The following is a 25,432-nucleotide window of genomic DNA, read 5'->3' on the forward strand; positions in this document are numbered from 1 at the left end:
TCTCCTTAGGAAATAAATGATCTCCGAGTGAAAGGTAGATTGGCTGGTAGATTACGTGTCTGCAGGAGCATCGCAAGCGTCAGCTGCTCGCCGAAGTCTGTTGTCCTTCTACTTACGTCATCCTAAGAAAGCTGGCATTCGGTTGCGGAAAATTAAATAATTAATATTCTCTGTCTGACATGCTTTAGAACCCACGTATTCAGTTCATCTTTGTTTTCTTTCTTACAGCTCAAATACTTTAGCAATTACTTCTCCGTCGAAGAGCTTCCCGTTGTACGCTTGGCGATTTGCTTTGTAGACGATTGAAACCAACGAGATTTGCAAGCTTTAGTCGACGCAGGTAAGCCTTGAAGACAATTGATGTACATAACTGTATTGACAACCGCCATGCGAACCGAACGGCGGATATTGTTTGTGAGCATTTAGTGTTGAATGTTGACTGCTCCTAATCCAAGTCCCAAAAATGCGGGTTTTCTTGTTAAACATTATGAGTTAAGCACAAAGATTGCGGAGCTTTCTACAATTCTGAAGTAAGTTTTAGAGCTAGACAGCAAAAGCAAGCCCGAAATAAAACGGAACGTCAACGCATGCAGACTGATTAAACGTTGCATAGTTATTGCTGCTAGGCAAATATGAATAAAACAACGTAGAATTAGGTCCTGGGAGGGGGGAAATACAAAACGATGTGTCAGTATCAGCTAATCCAGTTTGAAACAGTGTCTTTTTAACCTGTGCAGCATAAGTTCAAGTGGCAGCTAGTAGCTTAAAAAGGTGGGTTTCTTCGCAACGCTGACATTGTGAAAGCTAGCCTGAGCGGCCGTTAAGTTGGCTGCGCTCACACAGACTTGATTAGGCTCGTATGATATTTCCTGCGCTGTAATTTCGTAGTAGCTGTGGGGTACTGTAAAATTGAAAGTACACTGTCGCCGTGCCTTTTCTTTCTTTCGTTTCGCTCAATCTACCAACATATCAATCAGAGTTCAGTTCTTCCTTTAATGTCATTAGGCGGAGGCACATGTGCTTTCTATGTTGCTTTTAACTCACTCTCGTTTCTCTAAACGTCATCTGGCCATCTGTGCGCATAACGGTTGAATGAAGATACGAGCGCTGAAGAAGCCTACTAAAAAGCGTTGACTAGTTCTGGCCTCTGCGAGCACTCAGAAAGAATCTTTTGGTTTTCCTGTTTGAAAACCAGCAACAAACGCTCCACTTGATGGCTCTTATGACTGGCTCCAAGCGCTTTGACTATTGTGCCTAATACCCACCCCGCTAGCTTAGTGGCTCTGGAGTTGCGATGCTGAGCTGGTGGTCGTGGGTGCGATCGTGGATGTGGCGGCAGAATTTTGACGGAGGCGAAGTGAAAAAGCGCTCCTGTATAATTATAGGCACACTAATGAGTCCAAAGTGGTCAAAATGAATCCCGAGTCATCCACTTGGGCGTGCCGTATAATGAGATGGCGTTTTTGCCGCACAACTCTAAAGAATGTGAATAATTCCCGAAATTCACTGATTGGTGGTGATCGCTCACACCACGAAATGAGTGCCATTCAGGTATGCCAAGAAATACAAGAGGCTGCAGGTTTGTGAAGCGCCCTTTTAAAAACGCCCGACTATATACAGTCACGTTTTTATAGAGACACCAGGGAAGAATTGATGTGTCTGCCTTCAGGTAGACAGTGTGCCCACAAATATTAGCAGGAGATATTAGTCAAGGCTACAACTTCCATAAACACTCTGGGGTACGATTATCCAAACAGGCGTGTGTCAAACAGTGCCTACGCCCACAGTGCGTCTTATGCTCAGTGTCAAGCATTGCCACAATAACCAAGCGCGTCTCTTAGTGGACCACATGACAAAAGCTGTAGCTGTCCCTTCAGTCACAGAAAGTTTCGTAAGAGAGCAAAGAAACTCCGTGATTATATTGTTCTTGAGTTCTTACCTTTCACAGTCAAGCCTCCGATGGTACGCCTGGAAGTATCAAATTGCGTGACAGCGGAAGTAGAACCATGGACAAATGCGCAAATTGGAATTATGTAAGTTGTGCTCACTATTCTTGACGCGCTGGTGGTACGAACCACATGTTTGCTCTACAAATATGGCGAAAGATATCGCAATGCTGCCTGAATTTGTGCACCTTTGTTAGGGTGGGAATCGAGAACACTATAGTTTTATTCGCTGTTCTTGTGAATTTTTGTGGTAGTTCTTAGTTTTAGAGTATCCGTTTCATGAATTTTTTGTTTGGAAATGGTGGGCCCTTCCATGAACAGGCAGTCAGTGTAAACTTATGGAAGGAATTGTATCTTTGAAAACACAGTCCGCTGATATAGTTGTTAGCCGGTTGTATGAAGGTATAAAGCCATATACAGTAAACTCTCCGTTGTACGAACGTCGGTTTATCGAATATTTCAGAATAACGAACTTTTTGAAAATCTCCGGCAGTATTGTTATAGATGCTATGCAAAAATGTTTCACTTAAACGAATTTCGGAACAGTGAGTATTTCAATTTAACGAAGTCGTTCAGAGGACCAAGGCTTATTTTTACGATCAGAACCGATGCTCGCCCTCATCAAACCGTCGCTCCAGCGGGAATGTAACGTCGCTGGCGCTACAGCGCCCCTGGGGCAAAGCGGTGGCGCGGAAAAGGAACGGCTACAAGGCATGGCCTCCGAGATTGCCCGCACAAAACAAGCAAGCATGCAATCTCGAAGGCCCAGAACAAAGTAACATCGCTGGCGCTTACAACGCCGCCAAAGCAAAGCGGCGATCTGTCACACCACAAACCACGCACATCTTTGTCTGAAAACGCGAAAGCGAAGGTCCCTTGTGGTATCCTTTGGCACTGCTTTTTTGCGTTAAGTTTCTTGAGTTTCTAACAGTTCCCTAGGCGAAAAAAAAATTGAGCGTTCGAGGTCAACTCCCTTTTCAGCCCAAGCAATCTCTGAAGCACACTAAAGATAGTACCTATTTTTTGCTGAAACAGTAAAGCTTTCTTCAACAATACCAAAGGCGCCACTCTCGTCATGAGAGAAGGCTTGATAAACCAGAAGACGCAATTTCTGTTATTGGGAAAGAAACTGGATTCAAAATTCAGTCGCATTTACTGTTTGCATCAATCCGTGCAGGGCAAGACGCATTAAAATCCATGACGTCATTTTGACGTACAGGCGTTAGGGCTCCGACACGAAATTCAGAAAACGTAAGCTCCGCTTTGATGGTTCTTTTTTTGGTAATCAACTTCCTGCGACGAAGTAAATAAGATTAACATACTTAATTACTTATTTAGAAGTATAAGCTAATTACACTTTCACGTTAGTGCCTTTCAATATATACTGCGACGTACATATACACTGTTTTTATTTCTGTTGTTGTACGGTTTGCAGGATGTTTTTGTGCGTCCTTCTAGTCATCATTATTGCTGCTACGTTGACAGAACGTTTACTGAAGTTCAAGCCAAAACTCATGGAAAAGTACGGTACGTATATTGCAATTGAATGCGTTTATTTGATGTTACGTGATTCTACACTTTACATAAGTGAATATTTCAAAAAAAAAACTATTAAATTTTTCTTTCTTCGTTTGCTGTATTTTCGCACTTTCTTATGCTCCTTAATAGCAAATACACATGGCGAAAAACAGACCCTAAGCATCCTCTTTTGATGCTAAATATTATTTAGTGCAGCATATAGGCAGATAATCTGAGATTGACAAAGAAGCTCAAGAACAAGTTAAGCGCCGCGCAAAAAGGAATGGAAGGGAGAATGTTAAGCGTAGCATTAAGTTACAAAAAGAGAGCGGTGTGGATCAGAGGTCAAACATGGATAGCGGATATTCTAATTCACATTAAGGGGGAAAATTGGAGTTGGGCAGGCCATGTCATGCGTAGGTTAAAAAAAAAACAGGTGGACTATTAGGGTTACAGAATGGGCGCCAAGAGAAGAGAAGCGCAGTCGATGACGGCAAAAGACAAAGTGACGGCATGACATTAGCAAACTCGCAGGCGCTAGTTGCAATCAGTTGGCCCAAGACAGGGTAATTGGAGATCGCAGACAGAGGCCTTCGTCCTGCAGTGCACATAAATAGGCTGCGGCTGACGAACGGAGCAGTTCGCGAAGAACACTATTTGGCACGAAATAAAGTAGGTCAACTGAAGCGTCGATAGACGACAATTTAAGAAAAAAAAATATGCATTGCACGTAGGCTGATGTTCCTCCTGGCAAGTATTACTGGTTTCATTTCAATGCGCATTTAAGGTAATTGTAAGTGAACTAAAATTTATTCAGCCAAAGCAAACACTGACAAAGGAATCAATCCCCTTATGGAATATGCAAACTACAAAACGACAATTTGTTACGACTTCCTATATAGCCAGCAAGCAAAAAAAGTACCACTAATTCACTAAATGCAAACATTGCTGCTTTCAATGTGCATAACCTAAAAATCAGCCACAAAAGGCAAAGAGTAAGGATTATGTGAAAAAGAAAGGACCACAGCAAAAGCTATTTTCCCTGACATCTACACCTTCATTTTATTCAGTTTTAGCTCTCACTGCGAAAACTGGGAAGCTATGGTCTTTAGTTGAATCTCAGGAATGCTTCATTGCTAACGCTGTGAATACGATCAGGTGTGCCTTCCTGTGCCCTAGGCCATTCTATTCCTTTGTACCACAACATAGCAACACTCATTCATGCCAGGAAAATTGATTGTGATTCTGCTCCACTACTACATCTTCTATTAGCAAATGGTGAATTTTCATTAATATCGCAGTTGTGCGCGATAAGTTTGCTTAGGTTTTCTCATGTTCAAGCATTGCCCAGCTTTCTATCTTTCAAACGTACTGAGGTGCACACGTATTGCAGAATCAATTTCCCAACACTGACTTTTCGTAATGATTATTTGCCACCTCCTTTCTAGGTGCGCTTGGTGATCTTGTGAAAGGTTTCTCCGCCACGTCAAACACGCGCATGTTGCTCAAAGTCGCCGAGAAGTCAAACACTGACCATTATGCCCTGCAGTTCCTGCACGGTATGAGGTTCTTCTCCATCGTCCACATAGTGTTTTGCCATTGCGGTCAAACGATGTCCGACAACTGGTGTGAGTAGATTACAAACATGCATCGTTTTTCGCCCCTGTTGTGCACGCTTGCATTTCGCAGCTTTCGGTTATAGTTTGGCTTAGAATTACAAAAAAAGGATGTGAACGGGTTGCTCAATAGAATTCTGAAATAAGGTTTCGCACATTTGCACTTAGGAAAATACATTTGCCTTTCTTAGGGAAAAGCAGGGTAGGTTATGAGCCAAGGAATAAAGACAAACATTCAGTGTTTGTGCTTCACCATTTACGACAGGATGTTGTCGCGCGTTCCATGGTATCCAGTTTCAGTATTAAACTAAAGTTGCGCTAAAAGTGACTACAGTTATTTTTTTATGCGCCAAATAGAGCGTCGAATAGAATCTGTCAAAATATATAGCCGAAGCGGTCTCTGGCGCTTGCATTCTGATATGGCATGGACACCCTTGCTTGTGTGTATGCGTTCCTTGTGCCTGCGCATCTCAGCTTATTGCAGTAAGGGTCGATTGGCCCTTACGGAATGATTATGTAGCAATGTAGGCAAAGTTCGTGCTTGAAGTAACCAAGAAAAAAAATGATTGTCGCAATCGCAAAGCTGCGCATAACTATTGATCACAATGTTAAAACACTACCAAAAATGGGGCCTAAAGGATCTGCAATAATTGTGATGCACCCCACCTACGCGAACACATTCCTCAGAAAAAGAGGTGGGGGTATCCATGTGTCATCTCGCAAATCCGTTGTTCACTGATATCGACATTGCAGTGCATGTTCACTGTCTTTGTGGTGGTGATTCGTGCAGAGTTGAGTGTAAAATAGTGACACGTGCTGTACATCAATTCGGGTGCATTGCTGGTGGCGTGCCACCCGAGAACAGCTGTCGACAGAAATAACTTTCCGTTTGCGTCAAAAATTGTGGTCGCCAGAGCGTACACTACACCTGTCAATGCATCGCGCCAGCGGCACCTTCACGCAGGCCTAACACGCGAAGGGATCCCACTCGCACTTGGTGAACTTTCTCTATACCTCTGCTGTAAAGCAGGCCCACTTGTTGGTTGTTGAAGTACAAGTGACGCGTTTTCAAGTCACGTTTGTTGCTCTGCATTGTTCTTGCCACAGAACCGTAATTTACTTGCAAAGCTATCGTATATTTAGCTGAGTTCCGTTCGCCGAGAACAAGAAAGCTTCTAATCGCACATGTTTGCTGTTTCAAGTAAGCACGTGAGGCAGCCATCGACTGTTGTCGTATCACTTCCGGCTTTAACGACTTCTCAAGAAATTGACACCACCATTCAAGAAACTGTTGCAGGGAAACTTGAAGGCAATCTGTAACGGTCCGCTAATACGATTGCGGTGATTTTAATAGAACGATGGCTATAGTTATTCACATAATTTTTGAAAAGTTTGCTTCCTTGACTTCTAACTCTTCGTGACTTCTTGCAATAGAATTGTTTGTGCAAGCTTTAGCCGAAAATTTGCTGCCTGACATTTATCAGAGTGCTTTAGCCTTGCTGGTGATTCTTTTCAATTCCAGTGCATAAATTTCTGCAGCAAAGGAGTGATTACTAAAATCTCTATTATTAACAGCAATGGTCACTGCTGTCCTAGTGTATATTGTCCATAACAAGCACGTTAGATTTATTATTGCGCTGAGAATTTCGCAGTAAGGTTTGTAGAATGTATAAGTTTGAAATGCTGGTGAGTGCATTTGGGAAGCGGCGTTTGAAGGAAATGCACAGGAATGGAACTCAAAGGATATCCCGCTGTGGTGTCAAGAAGGCTGAAAAAGTCATTCCGAATAAAGGGCCATGTTCTACGTAAATTATTACTAAGGTGACTGAGAGTAACAGTCCAGAGCACCGTCTCGTAATTAATATGTGCAAGAAGCTTTTAATACAAGCTGTTCAGTTCCCTCTGCTTTGTACGCACCAGTGGCGAAAATGCGGGTCTCTCATGTAAGTGCGAGCTACGCAGGCACGTTATTTAGAAACACTTGATTTCACCACAAGGTTACCATGTCTCGGATCATGCTTGCACGTGAGAGTTAGAAGATCTTATACTCGCTGTGAACAAATCCGCATGACGCTGTTTTCCACCACAGCTGTTTACCATGTGACGTGTCTGATAAAAAAAAGGGCAACCGCAAAGCTTGCCTAATAAAAGAAAGAGTTTGAACTAGGATGAGGCGTTATTCATTGGTGACACAGAAATTTTCAATCCCACTTTTCTTTTGTTGCTTTATACGATAGCTCCCGACCCCGTAACTATAGTGTTAAGCCAAAATGCCTTGAACAGACAAAATGCCTTGAACAGAGTGGTATCCTCCTTTAAAGGGACACTAAAGGGAAACAATAAGTCAGTGTAGACTAATAAAGCATTGTTTGAGAACCCTGCAGGCAGTCATTTCAAGAAAATAGTTTGAATATTAGATGAGAAAATGAAGGTCCAAGTATCAGTATTTGAATTTCGCGCCGAAACGCCAGCGCCGGTACGTCAGCGTGACGTCAGGGATTCCAAAGTTTGTTTTCGCATTTGGGCCGCGTTGGCTGAATAAGGGTTCCCGAAACTTGGCATGTTTAATATTTGGTTCCTTTAGAACACAATGTAGTCAGTCTGTACCGCTATATATATTTAGTAGGCCCTAGAAGATGCCATCAAAATTAATGACATCACAGCCCCCAGGTGCGGGAACTTAAGTAGGCGTCGCCACCCGTATTTCGTTCTTGCGCTTTTTCTCGCTTACCAAACGTCCTATCGTTGTAAGGGTGGTGTTTTTGGTGTTGTAGAACGGTGATTTACTCATGCAGAAGAAATCACTTTTCACTTTAGTGTCCCTTTAAGGCGAATGTTTAAAAATGGACGCCAAACGAAGAAATCAAGTGCAGCTTTTTGGCGTATTACAAGCGTACAAGTTATTCCAGTGCGTCATGAAAATCAGAGGTGCTGGTCCCAAACCACTGACGCATGCACGGGTCAAGCTAGCATAGTGGTAGGAAGCCATACAGTGATTATGTCTCGCCGGAAGCTGTATGCATGTCACATAAGCAATTATTTCGCCTTTCATAATACGCTTTGCCGCATTCCACACAAGATAAGCTAACGCCGCGATATTGTAGTAATAATGCGTTGTGCTCGATTATGTGCCTCTTTTATCGTGTGCAACTCACTCGCGGCTGATTCTATCGATAACGCGGGCGTAGAGTCGTTCCGACCACTGACGAAGCGTGGAAGGAACATCATCGAGAAAGACAGCGCTACAACATAACGGCGCAGGTGCCCTGCTGCGGTTGTTCTCTGAACTCGTGCCTCATAAACGTTATGGGGAATTGGCAGTCGGTTCTGTCTGAACGCGCAGCGCCCTTCATGCTTCTCACCTTTACTTCTCTATTATTCCTTCCTACAAAAATTCCCGGCGTGACGTTCACAATGCGGCTTCATCTACTGCACTGACCCACACATCAGTGACATCACATGACACCCCCCCCCCCCCCTCACCCAACCCAGAATTGTCGTGACACGTGCAGATTACTTGTAAATGAACGAATCCTACGCCAGAGAATTTCGACTTGATCACAATAAAACATGTTATAACTTATTACTCATTGAACGTTCGAGGAATCGAAGAATCATATACCGCGATTGTGGAGTCGGCGGCTATCTAAAGGAGCTAGAGAAGCGAGACAAGCATTTTGTGCCAGTTCCCTTTTCACTCCTTAAAAACCAAAACTACGAGCGGAAAAAAAAAATAAAACGGATTCTATTCATGTTTTACACATTCTTTAAGAGGCAAGCTGCGCAGGGCCACTTCCATTCTGCATGCAATTCTCAAGCGAATAGATTCAAATGCCTTCTATCAGTAGAAATGTCTATGCCTCTATGCTACCATTCCCTCAGCACTGAATAGTGTATTGCCCTATTGCATGTAGTGGTGAAACCAAACTTTTATCTCATTTTTTAGCACGTTACCTCAATTTGCTCATCGCCTGTGACGAATGGTCATTCATGTTCATAAGCGCTGGGTTTAGCAGCGTTGGAACGTTCTTTTTCCTCAGGTAGGTGGGTCAAACCGTCTAAATTTCTAAAATGTCATTGTAGAGAGGTAATATTAGTATACCGAATGGCAATACAACCATGTGGGTGAGCCATTTTCTGTATGCGGCGGGTTTTGTAGAGCCATAGTTGTAGAGACCGAGTGAAATGAAAACTTTATTTACCTATTTCAAAATTTAAACATCTGGGTAAAATAAAAAGCATGGGGGCCCTAATAGGTTTGTGATATAACATAAAACAAGCACAGCGGTTGGTGTTGGGTTATTCAGAAGACAAATAAGTGACACGGATAATTACAAATCCACTCTTAGTGTGGTCCTCTCAGCCCTGTCTTCGTTTTTATCTCCAACCTAGTTTCGGTGTGACGAGCACGCTTCCGCGACAGCACCACCACCTCATAGCCAAAAAAACCCTGCTGTACATCTACTGCAGCTGGTATAAAGTCGCAAGAGTGGCTATTGTGCTAATGCACGAATATTGTAAAGGAGAATCACCCCGGCAGTGATCCGCAGAGTACGGGCGTCACCCCTTCGATCGGCGGATGCGCATCCCCCTTCCCCCCCACCACCACCACCACGGGGTTCGCTCCGCAGCACGCTAACCAAAATCCTCACTGAGGAAACCGAGATGATGATGACTGAACTTCATTAAGAGTAGACGAATTAATTTGGTCGCCCACCTTGTGGGCGTCCTCCACCGTCCAGGAAGCCATGTGACCTGGCCACCTACCTTGTCTTGTTTGTCAGCTGACGCTGGACACATGCAGAGAGGAAAAAAAAGAAATAGAAACATAGAGCAGATGGGGGAACTATCGCAGAGCTCGAAAAATTTGTGTTACTGCGCACTCCGTCTGGAGAGATCGGAGAGCGTACTGGTACGTTAGTGGCACTGAAAGGGTTAAGCGTTATTCGCGCATGGAGCTCTCGACGCTGAAGGCAGCATGACATGATGAGCTACACGGTGCTTTGTGCTCCTATCCCGCTCACAGGGACTGGACTTTCGGGGAATAAGGGATTTCAGTGTTGGCGGAGAGTTATACTGTCGACATTAAGCGCATATACCCAGGCCCGTCTATGCTCTCCCAAAGACACGCCTATTTCTCCGCGAATGAGAAGAAAAAAACAGAGTCGCTTCATCGCTCGCTGAGTTTCAACTTGTGTTTGCCATTGAAAGACAATCTCCGTGGCATGAAAAAGACTGTCAAGCGTCTGTAAAGCCAGCGGCACTTTCGATGCCGCCTGTATATGGTGAGTGCAGGAGCACGGTGTAATAGGTTCCTGGGCTAGTCAACAGGATCACTGCTGCCTCCCCCACCAAGAGACAAAGTTCTGTGCCCGTCCCCCATCGGTCAGAACGTCTCCCATCGATCGGCGATGTCTACGTCAGCACATTGGCCCCCAGGAGACGTGATGTTGTTGGGATGTAATGCGCACTCGCCTAAATGAAGCGAAGGATTCCTCCCCCGTGTGAATGAATACCGCTTTAGAAGGCAATTTATTCATAATTTAATAATAAACGACTACCTTGATCCAAGCGGAATGTAGAAATACATGTAGTTAGGCCGAGACACTGCGGGAAGTTCAGGCCACCGCCACTAAGTAATTCTCGCTTTTTTTTTGTTTCTGGCTTACCATCCATGCTCCGATGGTACAGTTATTTGGTCCTTGATACGCGCAAGTTACAGATAGAGCTTAAATTATTATTTCTGTTTATGCATCCTTAAAGAGGTGCAAGCTGCAGATAAAGTAAGAAAGCTGCTCCGCAAGTGACTGTAATGCTTTGTATACGCACTGCAATGGGACATCTGAAAAAGAGATAAAGTTCCAAAGATGTGCATGAAAAGATCTATGCCTGCGCATTTGCATATTGTCTGATTGTCGGGGACAGTGCAGAACGCGGATTACACAGCCCATATACACATTATTGGTAGCATACAGATTGCCTCTCTCTTTCTTTAAATACGCTAGAATGGGTTACAAAACTGTGTGGGCCTGATTAAATTAACTGCAAAATAAGCAAACTGCTCTCGTTCGCGTTTATTAGTTATTGTCGAGGTTTTCATACCTTGATTGCTGATGTCGGGTTTTTCAAATTCTCTTGCAGTGGATTTTTCTTGTGCCTCACTGTCAGCAGGGAGAAGAGAGGCGGGCCCATCGTTTTCATCATAGGCGTGATACGGCGATTTATCAGGTGACCGGCACAGTGTTTCGCTTTACTAGAGATAGAAAGATACTAGCAACTGTGACCATGGTGTACTGATCGAGCAGAAACAGTGACGCAGAAGCCAAGAATTATTTTTAAAGTGTTTTTGCTAAGTTTGTTAGCGTCATGCTCCGCCCCGATGCTCAGCGAAAGCCGGAATGCACCTGGGCAGAACGCTTAGCTATCAGCGGGATGGAAAAACGGAAGCAACGTTGCAATCAATGATGACAGGAAGGCATGATGGCTTTCATCCAAGCAGCAGCTGCTCGCGTCACCGTGAAGTGGACGATGCTCTTGCATTGCGTGCTACAATCGCAACGCCGATGCGGTGCAGTGTGTTTTTCGCTTACCATTGCATCGCTTTAACGGCAGCGTTTGCGAAAGACACTGTCTCCTCTGTTGATATTACACGAGGCCCTTAAAGTTCCTAAGCGTAGTTCCACATGCCATTCGCAAGGTGCCGCCAGATATGTTACGTCAGATGAAGCTCCAAATCCACATCCTCTAAATCCCAAGCAGGTTTCTGCTTGTTTACTACTTTGGTATTTATATCTCTCGAGTTCACAAAAGAACGTAATCATGAAGTGCATGTAAGTAGGTATTTACGAATAATAATCGCCTGAAGTAATAAATATTTTCCTCAATATGGCCAGGCCATCTGGTTGCATTTCTGTTGTTCCTAAATAAAGGCTGTATGTGCAGTCTCCAGCACACGACGTTAGTCGATCGTGAACGACAGCACGCACACTCTTACGGTTTGGCCTTTCTTTGGCATCAAAACAAACAGGCAAAAACAGGCGACAATACGATTATGAGTATGAGTATGCTTCGGCATGAGAGAGCACTCTCCGCCGGCTCGCATGGTTCGCGGTTATCGATGGTACACGTACCTTACATCCCTTGCGGCTCTTCTACAAAATACCGTAATATCGGTAGAAGAGCAAACGCCCTAAGACCAAACGTCCATCCTGCTGAAGATAGTAGGATCCCGCTGGCGAATAACGCCAGCGCAGAGAACAGGCCGCGACGGGAGCATCTGCTGGTTGGCGTCTGGCATGGCGGAAGGGAGCGGCCGAGTGCGGAGTTCCAGGATGGGCGAGGTTAAATGGACCCAGCAGGCCCACCAGTTATAAAGGAGGTTTATTACATGACGGGCGGCTGATGGGTAGAGCGCTTCACCCAGCACAGCCTCTTAGCTCGAGCATCTGCGGGACGCGATGCTAATGGCAATGCCGCTGCCTACGTCCAGGTGTTCTTCGTTACAATATCAGCTTTGTCCTCGCTCCTCATCCCTTTTCATTCAACGCAAACTGTATTTGCTAGGTAAATCGCTCTCAAAAGCTGTATACAATCGCCGCGAAGGCCTTCCCCATCCACATTATCCCACAAGATGTTGTGGTTTGCGTTGTCATACACTCCTCTAATGTCTAAAAGGCCGCATATAACGGTCTCCTTTCGGCTCTGGATACTTCAGTACACTGATTAAGAACAAATAAGTTGTCATTCGGACGCTTGACTATTCTGAGGCCAGCCTGAAGTGCTCCCAAAATGCCATTATTTCCTGCGCATGCTTGCAGCTTTAATTTAATTGCCCGCGTTCCTAACCTGTATATTACCGATCTAATGGTCGACGGCCCATATGAGTTAATTCTATCTTCCTCTATCTTCTGTCTCCCGACTATGGCGCGGTGATTTTGTCGCCATCGCTTTCGGCCCGACGGGCTTGGCAACGAAAATTTCGCTTGAAGTAGCATGAAGTCATAAAGCACAGAGCGCAGGGCTGCTGTATAGGAGACGCTGGTTTATTGCAGTGGGTAACGCATTTTACTTTTGAACCGGTGGTCTTAGGTTTAAAACTCACTACCGCTCACGTTTTTCTTTCAAATTTATTGTATTTTCTACGCAAATGTTTCTTTTTAGCAATCACCAAGGCGCACTTGAACGCAGGCGATAGCTTGCGTGGAAAGACAACGTGCCGATAACATAGGCTTCCGGACAGCGAGTGTGACATGCGATCGCGGCGATGTGCTCTCCCCTCGCGCAACCCCTGGTTCTCTAAGACAACAGTAGGTGTTCGCTTTCACCGGCTCTGTTCCGCTGAGGTGCGCTCGAGGCGTGGCCTCAGAGCCAATATAAATTGAGCTGCGGTTATTCGTTTGTCCAAACGACAGGCGCAGGGACCGTTTAACGTTTTCGCATCAAAAGCGCGATCGAAGTATGTCTGCCACTGCTAATTACCTCAATACCCCTTCCTCCCTTTTATTTGTATTTCAATACATGCAGAACTGCCACTCCGCTGTTCTTCGTCATCATTGCTTATACTTGATGCCACGCTTCGTATTCGGACCGGACACCAAGGCTTTCTTCCTCAAGCTACACAAGGATGTCGCCAGTAACTGGTGGCACCTGCTTCTGATGATCAGGAATTTCGTTGAGATCAGTGCATGGGTGAGACATGCTATGTGCTTCACTGCCTTGCTTACGATTGCCACTTCAGTCTTGGAATCTTTGTTGCCGTTATAATGTGTGTTTCATTTATAAGAGTGCCAGGTGCACATGGGGCTGTTCATTTTAAACTGCTAAGTTGTTCACTCTAGAATTGCGCACAGGAACCTATGGTAATTGTCCCAGTTGCTAGTATTATGCTCAGAAGTTTAATCAAGAATTATTATGAACGGGAAGGGGGTGTTGTATGTGGTGATGTTGCTGAAACGTTTCCTATTACCGCCATTCCGACGGAACGACGAACCATATGTCACACTGCTACGGCAGAAGCGCAGAGTTCGCCATATACGCTCTAGATGGAACCACCCTTCCATTGCAGTGAAATCGAAATATTTTCACTGGCATCGTGACAGACGGCACCCACTTTGACTACAGTGTGGATGAAACTGCTACAATGGTCAGAAACGCGGTATTGTTCTGAACTCATTGGATAATGCTTCTACTCTGCGCAAATTGCCGGCGCGTACGAACCAGCGGTAGCGCAGGAAATGCCGTGTATGCCTGGCACTCGTATTTATGTATCACACAGTATTTATCCTGGTACCGTAAGTGAGGGTTCCAGCGCTACGATGTCTTTTTTAATGCTGAATGAAGCAACGGTCATACGTTCACATGTATGTGAGTGAGGTTGTATTTTCGCAGTCTCAGCTCAGAACCTCGGGCCAACAGAGCGTAAGCTGGGAGATTTTCAGGGCTGCAGACGTTATTCTGTTGACGAAAATTAGGGGTGTTCTATACCCTGTATATAGTAACTAACAAACATAACTAAATATACAAAAAAAATTTCCCGTTGAGAAATGGACCACATTACTGAAGCGTGACAATTCAGACGCAGCTAAGATGACAGAAAATACAATTTCTTGACAAGAAAACATAAGAAAAACGTTGCGCAGTTTCAGCTTTTGCATCTGCTGTACGCGCACAAGTATTAGTGTAGCAACCTTGCGAAACATTTAGCGACCTAACTGAATCTGCTGCAATGAACGAACTTCGTGATTACAGGATATGCTTCCGCACACGTGGTATCTGTCCACGGATTTCCAGCTCTTTACCACATCTCTTGTGATACTACTAGTTTTCAAAAGGTGAGTCATATACATGCCGACCACGAGCTGCACCCCACTAAATAGACAGGCTGTGCTGCCAACTCTCTTTGGTAGTCAGCGCTCCTCCCACACTCATAGGAGTACTGAAAGGACACACTCTTTCTCTGAATATATTGCATGAAATCAAGATCTTGGACGTCAGAACCATACAAAGATACTCGCAAGCCTCAAAGCGGAAACGTAAATAACTGTAATAGCTTTTTCACGACTCAGCCTCAATTGCATCTACTAGAAGGCGTAGCTATCGCAACATCGACGCAGCAGTCAGGCACTTGGAAATAGAACATCGCCGTGTTTCAGCCCTCGCTCTGTAGTGAGCCACGCTGCTAGATTGAACTACGAAAAGCCCGACTGAGACGGATTTTCTTCTCCTTCGTGACAAATGTCCGAGTATGACGCCATGAGGAACGCTTCTCCTGAAAAGCAACCACAAAAAAGTGGCTCACAGAAACAAATGGTGTATAATAAATTTTGTAAGGCGCTATATAAGGCCTAATTGCCAATATTTTTTGCGGGGTTTCAAGGTCCAAGATGCACCTCTAACGCAAGAAAAAAGTTCTGCTCGAGAATGTCTCAACAGTGACAACTTATAACTCCTTTTCGTAGAACTATCACGCATTCATATTGGTTGTGTTCACTCTGCTGGAACTTTCCGTCTGCCGAATGAGCGTTCTGCGTCCGTGAGTACAAGGAAAGCCAGAGAAAAGTAGTCAAACTTGCAAAAACGTGCTATTCTCTTCAAGAAAGGCCACAACATTTCCTGCTTTGTTAGGGTTAACTTGAGAATGTTGATAAATGTGAAAGAAGACACAAAAAATGGTAGTTGCGCGAAAAATTGTGAAGCACTCACAGTGATAGTAAAGTATAAAGTTTCTCTTGAACTCCTCTGGAGGGTTGGGAGGGGAAGGGGTGTTTTAACTTACGCGGACGCGAATACACACGGATACGACATACGCGGGTGGCGCCGAAATTTTTCGCTCCTTTAAATGCTTTGGATTGTAAAGCGTTAGATTCCTAAATATACCTGCAAAGGAATTACACAAGCACCATTGCGTTCGAGTAAAATCGGTGTCACTGAAATCATATCACATTTAGATTGTGACCGCTGACACTGTGTGCACCTTTTTATAGTGTAAGAAGACTTAGTAGAAAAAGCATTCACTGTGACTTTCTTATGAGTTTTGCCTGCGCGCTGCCATTCCTAAAGAGACTCTAAGGAGTAAATGAGTGAGGGATATAATTTTGCTTTGAGCCACTTTGTCGGTTGAATAGCACCGCGTGTTCTCGGCATATACAGCATGGATAACAATGTTGCATACATATACATAAATATGTGCCAAATATCGCGGTTATGGCGACGCTGGCGCAGACGGCAACAACTTGCCTGGAGTGTGTACATAATCGCTATCGTAATGAAATCTACGCAATCACTCAGCCATTAGAACCGAACACACACGTACATATTTAGCACGCTTTGCAATATGGTAAAATTGGTAATAACATCAGCGGTGAAAAAAGACGAATTGACTATTTGGTTCTAAGCAGTTCCTTCGTTGTTTATGTTGTGTGTCTGAGAAAAGTGTTCGTTTTCTTAACACGTCGCGAACAACTAACGAGCGAGAGAAGACGCATGAAAACCATCAACAGGAGGTCTGTGTGCATTTGTGCATGTATAAAGTTGTCTTTTCTTGTGTGGCCGTTATCTCGTGCTCTGTTAGGAAAACTAATCTTCTACCAAAGGGCTCACATTCACGCACAACTGTAGGAAAGAGTTCCTTATCAAGCCTCGTGCAATTTCTTTTTCTTGATACCGATGGTATAATGTCTCTGTCCAGCCGGAAAATGCTTGCCGTGGGCGCATTCATTCTGTTGTCCTTCCTGGGCTGCGCCATCGGAACGTGGGTAGTGACCAGTTCTGACTTGCTGCCTTGCATGATCTTTCCCGGGCCCGTTCTACAGTAAGTGTTGAAGAAAACAAAGTGCGTATTTGGGGAAATACAACAGCCTGAAGTCGAAAGCATGCCGTTGCCTCATACGCACCTATAGCCACGGTTATTACGTCCGTCAGATCAAGTATTTCTTGAGCGCGCGAACAACGCATATTTTAGTTCATGCATGCCAAAGACGGCGTACGATGCAACTTCTTATAACCGTGTGTGAGCTTCCAAGCTTAAATTTTGAAACGATGATAACTATCAGAGATGCACATTGCTTAGGCCGCTGTGATGGAGAATGCCAAAACTATTAAATGTTTATTGCCAACAATCAGCTGGCAAAATGTAACTAGTTTGAATTGGTAACAGTTACGAAAATGATTGTCTGCATTTACGCATTTTCGCCGAGAGTCTCCCCTGAAGGCCTTAGACAATTCTTACATATTAGTTGACATGTTATGTAGAGATATCACCAGCATGACTACCTCACAGAGTACAGTCATTTTGAACAGACATAGTTAAAACACTGACTGCATTCGCAACGCAATTCCACCTTAGCGCGAGGACAAAGGTGAGGAATATTTCAGGGTAAGACTGCAACCTTAAATTAATTGACGTTTGTTCTGAGGCTTTATTCTAGAGAAGATGCAAAATAATACTGAATTTCTTATTATATCCCTACCTATATAAGGACCCGTTGGGTAATTAGAAGGCGCTGCATATATCACCTCGATTACCTGCAGTAGAACACGAGACACCAAAATTACACAGATATGATTATTAAACGCGTCGAACAGGTGGTAGCAAAGTGAAATATAAGCGACAACATCCATAAACGTGTTTTCGCTGCATGCCTAGTTCAGTGAAGTCTCAACACATAAAGTTGTATTTACGAATTACACTTAACATAAAAGGCAGGAGACCAGTTTGTTTGGATGGTCTCATTAAAGCTTCAGGTTACAGCAAAAAAAGTACACAGGTACAAAAATTGGTATTGCACACACCTAGGCAAGCGATTTTACCTGTGCATCGCGTACAGGACGCATGTCTGATGGTTTCTTTACAAGGAGGCATCTGTAACGCTTCTGCTGTGATTGTTTATGACGGCTATGGTTGCATCCATTGCTTTTTTTTACAGCCAAGCTGTATGCGGCTAGTACGCCGGCATTATTTCGCGTCCATCGACAGAAAACTACTAACATAAATGGCTCAAACCCGCCTAAGTATCAAGCAAAAAAGAAACCAAACTCAACTCTCGCCGCAACCGCCTTGTCACTGCGAACACTTCGTCGACAACAAATAGGTCATCGGCGGCACAAACGCCTCATAAATAGGCAGTTTTAGTGTTGGGGACGCAAGGCGTTGGGGCCCCAAGCGCTTGGGTGCGTTTGCGTTTGCGTACGCAAGCAGAAACGTGTTATAGGTTAGCGGCCCCAAACGCAAACCGCAATGAGGTCGCATGCGCTCGCAGCACCACCAACGTCTGATCGTTGCTGCGTTATCATTTTATAAAATATGAAATGAAGCATATGAAGTAAAGTACACTAAACTTTTTTTTATTAGAAGCAATTAATATATATGAAAACGATGTATGTCGACACTAGGCAAAAGATCTATAAGATTATCTACGCGCTTACGGTACGACTGAGGCCGAGCCGAAGCAATCCAAACATACGTTTGGTACGCTGTTAGTTTGCATGCTGTTAGGCTTCACGTGCAGCGTAATCCGACGTGGTCTCTGTTTTGATCATTTAGAGCCTACTGCAGATTTTGACATGACGCCGTTGCGGCGACAGCGGGCCCGTGTGCTATGCGACCAGCTTCTTTACCTTGATTTGTCGTGGACAGAAATAGAAGATTTATTCCTCGCCCGCCGCGCGCCCACAGAAAGAAAGAGGATTTCGTCCACCGGTTTCGTGGACGCTGCGGCTATGGATGACCAAACTTTTCGGAGGCTGTTCCGATTCGAGAAGGGCGACCTCCACATGCTCAAGGATGCCTTGCGCATAACGGAAATCCGGAGCAGCCAGGGAGTCACTGTGTCGGCAGAGGAAGCTCTATTGATGGGTCTTCGCAGACTTGCGTACCCCAATAGATGGTGGGATTTAGAGCCCCTTTTCGGCCGACACGCGTCCGCAATGTCAAGCATCGTGAGCATACTGTTCAATCATATTGACAGCTCATTCGGCCATCTGCTGGACGACTTGAATAACCACAGCTGGCTGCGTCTCAGTGACCTGGAGGGTTTTTCCAAAGTAAGTGGGCGAAAATTGTATTGGTGTGATTTGCTTTTGCACGCTTCATGTTCTTGCACTGCACCCTTTTTTGTGCTTTTGTTTTTGTGCAACAGATAAATGTTTACTTGATACGAGGTATTAAAATCTTTTTCTCCAGTTTTGCATGCGGCATGCTATGGCTGCTCATTGCTGTCACCATCCGATTGCCAGTAAATTAAGTAACTGTTTCAGCAGCAAATGTATACTACAGGCTAAAATATATTGTGACACTAAGCTCAGCGATACCGCTAAAATTGAGCGTGTACATGCAGTTTTGACTGAGGAGGTTTTGTTTGTCTTTACAGGCTGTGTATGACAGAGGGGCTCCCCTGCGCAATTGTTGGGGCTTTGTGGATGGCACGGCAAGGCCCATTTGCCGCCCTTCACTGAACCAGCGCATGTATTTTTCTGGGCACAAGAGGCACCACGCACTCAAGTATCAGGCAATCATGTGTGCCAATGGGATTGTGTGCCAACTTGATGGGCCTTATGAAGGGCACAGGCATGACGCTGGTCAGTGTTTTTTTGTTTAATGTAGAGTTTGTAAAACAAGTACAGCTAGATCGGAATGTTTGTTAGGGCGTTTCAAGCACTATAGTTGACACAGAACCAAAGTAACACACAATACCACGGATAAAGCACCGACTTTCAATTGACTGATTTTATTAGGTAAATGATTACATATGTCCGTGAAATGCCTTAAGACCTTTCATGACAATGCAAGAGCACAGGTGTTATTGCTCTACAGGTACTGCAGTGCATGCTGTTCTCCCAGACATTTGTGTTCTTTTCCATGCTTTTTTTGCATTCTTGGTTCCTACTATAATGAATTGTGCACTTTGCATGTGACATATATAAACATTTACCTAATGAAATCTGCTAGCTTAAAGTCAGTGCTTTGTCAGTCGTATGGTGTCTTTCTCTTATTGAACATCAGCTATAACGCTGCCCTTAATACAAAAGTTTACATTTGCAGAAAAACTAATTGTGTATGCGAATTTCTTGGGTTCAGGCGAGACCCAAGCAGAGTTTAGATGTGGCATGTGGGAGCCACTTGTGTCCCCCTTATCTAGAACCAACTTCTCTAACCCAACTAGATGTCCACACACTTGGAATAATTCCTACACATTACCTACACCTTTCTCCTCATTTTAACCATCTGTAAACAATTTTTCATGTTTATTTCAATGACAGTTTCAGAAAAATCTAATATGAAACCACTGCTTTTGCCTCATTTCCGCATTGCTACTGCATGTTGTTTACCATGCCACTTACACTGAGGTGGAAATGCATTAAACACACATTCAGGTTGCAATTTGGAAAAGGCAACCACCCATAATTGATCTTATAGTCCGAAATGTTGAGCTACAACCATCTGCTACGGATTGTTCTATGGTGCGGGCCATCACAACCTATTAAGCACTGCCTGAAACAGTGTCAGAGCTAGAGCCACCCTGCAGTGAAGATACACAACTTCATGGCCATTTTTAAAAGCATTTGTTCTTTTTTTACACAGGTATCCTGCGCGACAGTGGCCTCTACGAGAAGTTGGAGCGGCTAGTGCAGGGTAACTCCTACTGCATCTATGGTGACCCTGCGTATCCTTTGCGCCCTCTCCTGATGAGGCCTTATGCCGGTGCTGCCCTCACTCGCCAGCAAGAGCTCTTCAACAAGCAAATGAGCACAGTTCGTCAAGCAGTGGAATGGGGATTCGGCAAGACTGTGGCTGAGTTTGCATTCCTTGATTTCAAAAAAAAATCAGAAGCTGCTGCTGCAAAACCTTGGGCAGATGTACCGTGTCGGAACTTTGCTTGCGAACTGCCACACATGTATCTATGGAAGTCAAACTGGCATGTTTTTTGGTATCCGTGCACCTGAACTGCATGAATATTTGGGAGTCTAAAGGAGTACCAAGATGATATTTGCCTCCTCGTAGTTTTTTTAAAGGGACACTAAACCGAAACAATAAATCAGTTAAGACTAATGAAGCACTGTTTGAGAACCCTGTAGGCAGTCATTTCAAAAAATAGTTTGATTATTAGTTGAGAAAGTGAAGGTCCAAGTATCAGTATTTGAATTTTGCGCCAAAACCCCAGCGCTGGTCTGTCAGCGTGACGTCAGGGATTCCAAAGTGTTTTCATATTTGGGCCGCATTGGCTGAGTAAAGGTTCCCGAAACTTGCCATGTGTAATATTTGCTTCCTTTAGAACCCAATGTAGTCAATCTGTACTGCTATATATATAATTAGTAGGCCCTAGAAGATGCCATCAAAATTCAAGACGTCACAGCCCCCAGGTGCAGAAATTTAAGTAGGCGCTGCCACCCATATTTCGTTTTTGCGCTTTTTCTGGCTTACCAAATGTCTTATCGTTGTAAGAGTGGTGTTTTTGGTGTTGTAGAACGTTAATTTACTTATGCAGAAGAAATCATTTTTGTCTTTAGTGTCCCTTTAAATAAAGGTACTTGAGCTCGAAACCTCACAAAGTATATTAACAAGCCTCGGAGTACCCTAAATAATTTTCTTCAGCTGCTCCGTTGCAAGACATCACGATATGAAGGGTGGTGACATGGCAACAGAGCATCTTGACAGTTTGGCACACACTGCAGCTTGCTCGGTCATCTGCTATGCTGCTGCTGTTTATTGCGCAGCTCAGTGTAGCAGCATAACAAGCCCCCTGATCACAAGTTGAGGAAAATGCAACAATTTCACAATGGCCTGCTCCAATTTGACCACCACCACCCTTTGCGTCATGATGGTAGGCCACATAGATCTCCTGGGAAAGTAAACCAAAATGGTTGTGCACTAGCCCGAACAGTAAGTTGTTTATAGTGGTTTGGGGCTGATTAGCAGACAGGGTTCTGCATATTTCGCTTAGCGGGTTCGAAAAAAGATTTGCGCCTACTGCTGCACTGTTCTTGCTAAAATTTTGCTGAAAGACCACATTTTAGAGTCTACAATGTTCAGTGTAACACTTCTCATAGTTAATTTCCTGATTCTTAAGAAAAAAGTGCAGCTGCCATGACAGTGTGACCATAAACTTGTGTTGCCATCTGCCGGCAGCTACAGTACCTGCTATAAGCCTGCGAAAAAGGACCATGCTGCCAAACTGTGCAAATGTAAGCTTGTCCGCAATGTAGAGATTGAAAAGTGCAACAATTAACTCACTTTGTGTCACGTGAACCACAAAGAAGGCATGCCCGCCATTTTACTTGAGGTTCTAATGATAAAGTGATACGCATGGAACTTGCCACGGGCGTAGCAGTGTCAATAATGTCAAAAGTAGAGTGTGCGAAACACTTTCCAAATGGCTCTTGCAGACAAGCAAATGTCAAATTAGCTATGTGCAATGGCACGGCAGTCCCTACGGTAGGCTTCATGGATGTAAAGGTGCAATGCGAAGAGCAGTGCTTCGAATTGCCACTGGTCGTAGTGAAAGAAGCGCAGGGGGAAGAATGCCTACATTCTGTGGCTTTCTAAAATCAAAATAAATTGGCTTAAAGTCTTGTCTGTAAAGGCTTTGGATAAGGAGACGTCGCTTGCTGAGAAATTTCTCAAAGTGTTTGATGCGGGTTTTGGTACCATTAAGGGGTTGAATACAACATTGAATTGAAGGAGGAAGTGTGCCCTGTATTCATCAAAGCACGACCAGTGCCACATGCTTTGCGTGAGGGAGTTGAGCAAAAATTGGTCAAGCTAGAAACAGCTGGTGTCATATACAAGGTCAGACACAGTACTTGGGCAACGCCGCTTGCAAGCAGTGGTGGAGCAGACACAGTGCAATATGCCGAGGACCGCCTGCTACTTAGATGTAGTCATTGCAGGTGACAATTGCAAGGAGTGCTACCACAGAGTGGAGCAAGTGCTTCGACACCTAAGTGAACACAGCATAATAGTGAACACTAAGAAATGCAGTCTCTTCCAGCAGCGCGTCACATATTTGGGGCACGAGATCGACAAGAATGGCTTGCACCCATTAAGCCATTAGAAAAGCACGAAGGCCCACTAGCGTGACCCAGCTGAAGGCTATTTTGGGTTTGGTTCAGTTATAGCCCGAAAAGAAACCACGTCTCCTCATCGAGTTCTTAAGAGAGACTGGTTTGATGGACACATGGTGAAACCCTTCAGCGGTATTGTGCGAGACGTTCGGGCGGAGCAATTGCCGGCCTTGTTCGCCAGGCTAAACCCGCCTGTTGCTGCAATTCACCATCACCACCACCACCACATTGGGTTTGGTTAACTACTATGGGAAATTTTTGCCAAATTTGGCCTCGGTCTTGGAACCATTGCACTACATGCTTCAAAAAGAAACCAAATGGCACTGGTCACGTGAATGTGATGAGGCATTCGGCAGATGCAAAGAAATGTTGACTGATAAGAGTATGCTGCAACTCTATGATGTGGAAAAAAAAATCAATCACATGCGATGCATCCGATTATAGGTTACGTGCTGTGGTAGCGCACTTGGTGAACGGGCAGGAAAAGCCAGTTGTTTTTGCTTCACGGTCACTGTTCGTGTCCGAACGTAACTACGGACAAATTGAAAAAGAAGCACTTGGTATCATGTTTGCTGTAAAAAAATTTCACAAGTACCTGCACAGACGGTCTTTTGATATAATTACCGATCACCAGCCCATGACAATTTTGTTTGATCCTAAACAGTCGGGCAGTGCAGTGGCCACTGCAAGAGTGCATCGCTGATTGACATTTTTGGCCGACTACAGCTATAAAACCTAACAGAAGCCAGGATTGGCTATGCAGCTAACCGACGCATTGTCTCGCTTACCCCTACCCAACACAGGCAGCAACCCTGAGGAAATCTTTTACTTTTCGGCCCTAAGTGACTTGCTGTTAACATCAAAGGATGTCAGCCCGGAAACGGGGCGCAATGAAGTGCTGACAGCTGTGCGTGACATGATTTGGCATGGATGGCCCAAAGCAGTTGTCCAGGGAGCTAAAGCCATTCTGGATATGCCAGTTGGACCTGCAATTGATCTTCTGCAATTGCTGCATGAACAGCACTTGGGAATAACCCAAATGAAAGTATTAGCAAGGTAAATAGTACGGTGGCTTGGAATGGACAAGGCCCTCAAAAACATTGTGCACAAATGTGATATATGCCAGACTGTACTCCTTGTAGCGCCACCCATACCTTTATCGCCGTGGAAAGTGTGTGAAACACCGTGGGAACAAGTGCGTTTAGATTTCACCCAAGAAAAAGGGAAGACATTTCTTGTGGCTATTGACACGTATTCCAAATTGTTGGAAATTAAGATCATGAATGGAACAACCACCCCGAAGACAGTTGAAGACAGTGGTGTACTCTTCGTTCGCAGCGCATGGCCTTCCTCTGGAGGTAGTGACGGACAACGGGCCAGAGTTTTGAGCCGCTGAGTGCCAAAATAAGAACGTCTCCTGATATACGCAGAGGTCCGCCGCGCGTGTCTGCTGTAGGTGATCGTGTACTAGTGCATTCTGTGCGCGGAGAAGTGGTCTTCAACATATCTAGTGAATGCGCGAAAGAAATTGCGGCTCGTGCACGCGGACCACCTGTGACCACTGAACATAGATCCAACGATACGTGACCCACTGGTTGAAGTAGAACTGCCACATGCACCTGACATCACTGATACTACACCGACGACAGACCAAAGCCAGGAGTAATCATCACCAGCAACGACTCCATTGCATTCCGGCAGTCATGAGCAGCTGGTAACCCTACGAAGGAGCGCAAGGGATTGGCGCCCACCTGATTGCCTAACTTATCATTTCTAAAATTGTGCGTGAAGTAAATGTAACGTCATCAGTCATTTGCGTGGCATATTTGTGTGCTCGCAAGCTACTGCTGGCTGCGCATGCGCCAAGAGATGATGTGTGCTCTTCTTGTGGTTGACTTGAGGCTGCCAGCATGCGGCTCGATAATAACTTATCTTCTAACCTGTGCCTGGTATCAAGCTACAACAGGCTGCCTCCATAGCTCTATGACGCGCCACTCTCCGAAACACCAATGTACCGTGCGAACTGCACTGAAAGCACTGCTTTCAGATTGTTAGATCGCCCCTCATTCCGATGTCCATCGTATTGTTGAAGTTCGGCAGATCGGTCTTCGTTGACAGCCTTTTGCTCCTTCCTCTTCATGTACATGCTGTGCACTTTCAGATAGATGACATGGACTGAGAAGCTGTCAAGCTTGATGGTTTGCGAGCTTGAAAACTTCATGTTGCGAGGTCTTTTCTTTGGGGATGCCAAAGGCCCACACAGATGCTCCGCCTTGGATTTGATGACTGTGTGGG

The 25,432-nt window shown here is 44.7% G+C and overlaps 1 long non-coding RNA gene and 1 pseudogene across 1 annotated transcript; both read left to right on the plus strand.

The window, feature by feature from the left end:
- The first annotated feature begins 237 nt into the window (after positions 1–237).
- LOC139055514 (uncharacterized) lies at positions 238–3,478 on the plus strand. Its single transcript, XR_011511822.1, has 3 exons — positions 238–340; positions 1,949–2,033; positions 3,382–3,478. It is a non-coding gene; the product is annotated as an uncharacterized lncRNA (long non-coding RNA).
- A 15,099-nt stretch (positions 3,479–18,577) lies between these two features.
- LOC139055515 (uncharacterized) lies at positions 18,578–21,066 on the plus strand (annotated as a pseudogene).
- Positions 21,067–25,432: the final 4,366 nt, after the last annotated feature.

Source organism: Dermacentor albipictus, chromosome 2, assembly GCF_038994185.2.
Source record: "Dermacentor albipictus isolate Rhodes 1998 colony chromosome 2, USDA_Dalb.pri_finalv2, whole genome shotgun sequence".
Taxonomy (NCBI): domain Eukaryota; kingdom Metazoa; phylum Arthropoda; class Arachnida; order Ixodida; family Ixodidae; genus Dermacentor; species Dermacentor albipictus.